A 4,062-nucleotide genomic window follows, 5' to 3' on the forward strand; every position below is an offset into this window, starting at 1 on the left:
AGACTGGGTTTGAATATCTAATGAAGTGACGCCTGCACATACAAAGTGTATATATCATTCCAAAGCTTTTACCTGTCCAAACACTCAGCTCTTAAAACTTCTGCCCAAGTTTCACAGAATGCATTAGTGTCCAGAATAACCAAGGACTGGACTGACACAGCTCTGGCCCATCCTCCTCCAGAAGGGCCTTGCTCATCGTTTCAATGTCCCTTCCTTTCCATGATACCAAACCGCCCCTCTCTTCCCAGGCAGTGCACATTGTGGCTATGAATGGGAAAGAATTGTTTCCCAGGCTAGAGAATTATGAACCTGTAAACATTTTTTTTTTTATAGTATCATTTTGGATTTTGTAATGAGGAAGAGAAGAGGGCATGAGCTTCGGTTTCCCATTATGATTTCAAGCTCACATTTCTGAGATGGGGGAGTGGGAAGAAAAACAGCATCTGCCTGGGACATGGGCAATGCAAGGAAACGTATTTGGAAAAATAATCTGTAGCAGCTGCTAAAAAGGGCAATAAGAGTGAGTAGCAAACTAGACGCTGGTTTATAAAATAAGAGGGCCTGATTTTGACCTGCAGAGAGGTGAAGAGCATCACATAATAGAGAAGAAGAAAGATGGCTTCTCTCTGCAGCACGCTTCTGGAACTGAGCTGTCCTCTAAACAAGAGGAAGCAACTGCAGGCACTCGTGCGTCAAACAGACTGCATACTGGAAAGAATTCAGTAATGAACAACAATCAAATAACCAAAGGGAAGATTAAATAACCGGGTAAATAAATGCCAAAGAAGGAGATAAAATCATTTGAAGGTGTCAACACCAAGGACAGAGTGCTGTTTACCCGGCTCTAGATGAAGGGTAACAAGAAAGGCAAATACCTCTTCTTGCAGAAAGGGAAAATGCAGCCTGGCAGTAAGAGCTGCTAGTCCCCTCCCATTAACTTTTGTGGCCCTCTCAACTGCTTACCCAAACCTCCTTTGGTAGAGGTTTTGGTAGTGCTCCAGGTGAGCAGGGAGGAGCCCCCAGGACTGCTCACAGCCATGATGATGAGACCTTCCTGCAAGCAAACTGCCACACACTCCACGTGTGCCACGCACCAGCAGCATCAGGTCCTGCGTCCCTATTCCTCTGTGCCTCCTCCTCCCCCAGGGAAACAGTAATTCAACATGTTTCTCTTCACACTTTACCATCACTAAAATATCAATACCATTCTCCTCAGCATTTGATTGAACAGCAAACCACAGGGTAACTGGTAAGCCTGCAAAACAGCAAGTCCTCACCTGGAGCCTGCAACAAACACCCTATTATAAACACAGGTCAGTATCTGCCTGTAGCGGTTGGCCGATCCTCCTAGCGGCAGGATTTCATGTGTACGAACATGTCTTCTCTGATGGGGCCATCCACAGAACCAAAGTTTCTCATTTCCACCGTGAGCACTGTCTGGAGTTAAAGTTGTTCAACACTTCTCACCAATGACTGCTTTCTGCTACACATAGGTTTGCCAAACCTCAGCTGCTCAAGCTCAAATATTTCATGCTGGATGTCTGCCTAAGGCAGACACTTTGGGTAATTTTTAGCTGAAATAATTCAACTGTCTCCTAGAATAAGATCAGCAAGATATATGTTAGCTTGCTCTGTTCAAATGGAGAGATTAAGCACCTCTGTCTTCAGAGGCTGGCACCAATACTCAGCCAGGGAAGGGGGATGTGCCTTCACAATGGTCCTAAGTCTTCCCCTCTCTGGTCAAGTTACAAGTTATTTAAAACTTCACTCTGCACATGCCTGATGGGGTCTTGTTTGAGTTGGGAGATAATTAAGCTGAGGACTCCATCTGTTTCGGTCTTGCTGCAGGCTAGGGATGCAGACACTGGCTGCTGTCACCATGGCCAAGGGCTGAAGCCTGCTGAGGCATGAAGGCAGAGTGGGGATCCTCTCACCCTACACAGCTGCAACACACAGCCTCCACTCACCTGCCAAGAACCGTCTGCTCCGGGCATTGAAAAAGGTAGAGTTGGGGGGGAAAAAAACCTCATATGCTTTAGATCCTGCAGCTAAAAGCAACACTGTACAGATGGGAGCCACACTCACATGGCAAGGGCAGTGTTAAACCAAGCATTTCTAACCACTGAATGCTTGGTACTTGACCCTGCAAACTTCCCATACTTTGAACGTAGGTTGAGTTTGTGTCACTTCCTTGATTTGCAGATGGCAAACTGAAACAAAAATCCCATCATGACTCACCAGCAGGACTGGCTCTTGCTCTCAGATGTTAATTCCATCGGGCTTGAAAAGCAGAATAACCGGGAATACTGATAGCCCATCGACTTCTGCTGAGGGAGCAGGCGGGAATGAGTCACAGCTTGTGGCTTCCCCAAATATTTGCTGATAACAGACAACTACTGTGCAGCAGAAATCTCTGGGTATGCTGTACCCCCAGGTTCTGCAGGAGGTATGGTCTGGTAGGGAGAGATACTCCCAAACCTGACTCCTCCTGGTCTTTCCAGTCTGTCTTCTGCCTTGGTCCTGCTCTCACGTCCAGCTCCACATCTGACATCAGTCTCCTTCTCCAGGCAGGTGGTCCTCAGCCTTTGGGCTGCACCAGGCTTCCTCTCTCCCTCCCCCCTCCCTCCCTCAGCCAGGACCTAGCTCTCATCAACATCAGCCTTCCCATGTGTTCACAAAAGTATATCAGCAAAGGAGCACATCTGAGGTCCCCAGCACTACAGCGACCCTGTCAGCACAGAAAAATAGTTTCAAAGAGCTGCTGCTCTGCACCTGCAGCAGGAAGCTGCAGTGTGCCTGCCGCACCCTCATCTGTGATTTAGCCACCAGACTTGAACAAGTCTCCACTGAGCAAGTGCCTTCAGAGAATTCAGTTTCTAGCTCTTAAGAAGTTTCTGTTAAGTGTCTGAGATCTGAGGCTTTTTTTCTAAGGTTTCTTAGTTCAACTTTTTTTTTCCCTCATGAAGAGCAACCAAAGACGCATTCCTGATATCTACAAAATTTCAAGCCTCTCCTCCAAAGGCAGAAAGTGCTAGAGTTTCTCAATAGAACGCTTTAAGAATATGTTTAAATGTGCAGGAAAAAAAAATTGTTTCTCTCACCTCTGTCTTGAAAACAAGCAAAAACATTTTTGCTGAAGTTTCCCAGGTGCATTTAGCCTGAGACAGATACTCAGTACAGAAAAAAACAGCTAAGTGATAAACAGTTAAAGTTTTCAGAGGTTTACTGGGAACTAAACATTTGGTCTTACAAGAAATGTTGGATAGCCTTAAAACCAGAGGCACAAAAGTCATCAGTTACATGTAATTTAAACCAAGCTTCTGCTGAGCCAGGGTTGGAGATGAACAGAAAATGCACAAATTTTATCATAAATTCCCCAAATTTGGGACTGCTTTTGTACTTTCTGAGACCATGGTGAAGGCACTGGTTAGCTTTGGAGGTGCCTGTGCTCTGCCGCAAGCTGCCTAGGCAGAGACTGGGATCTAGACAAGTTTGGCGGATGGCTCTCCCTAGCACCTCCACTGGCTCCCCACAAGCCCACTTTGGAACCTGGAGCTGTATCTCTCCATCTCCCCAGTGCTCGGGGACCTCTGGGCAAGGCTACTCATCCTGAGGGCGCAAGAAGGGGGATGTGGGTGCCAAGCAGACGTGTCACCTTACTCTACACTTGGTTGGGAACTAGACACAGAATGCTGCTGAACTGGGCAGGGGAGCAAGGGCCCCAGCTTCTCAGATTTACTGTGTATTTGTGAATTATTTAGAGCCTGAGCACCTTAGAAAACCCTCAGAGGAGGGTGCTTCCAGAGGGAAAGCTGTGGGTTGTTGGTATTTCGGATCAGGCTAGGAAGTTCTCATCACTTCGCAGTGACGTACAGCATTAGTAACTGAGCCAAGCATCACCCCATCTCCTGGTCTGTCACTCTGCTGAGAATTTCCATGCCCTGCTGGCTCTCTCCATCACGCCATCTCCCTAAAAATAGATCCTGCACAAACTCATGGTGCTTGTGCCTGCCCTGCAGCCCTTGCCACCCCTTCAGCAACACCTGCCAGGCCACTGCAGCC

This window comes from Buceros rhinoceros, unplaced genomic scaffold (assembly GCF_000710305.1).
Source record: "Buceros rhinoceros silvestris isolate BGI_N320 unplaced genomic scaffold, ASM71030v1 scaffold17758, whole genome shotgun sequence".
In the NCBI taxonomy this organism is placed as follows: Eukaryota; Metazoa; Chordata; class Aves; order Bucerotiformes; family Bucerotidae; genus Buceros; species Buceros rhinoceros.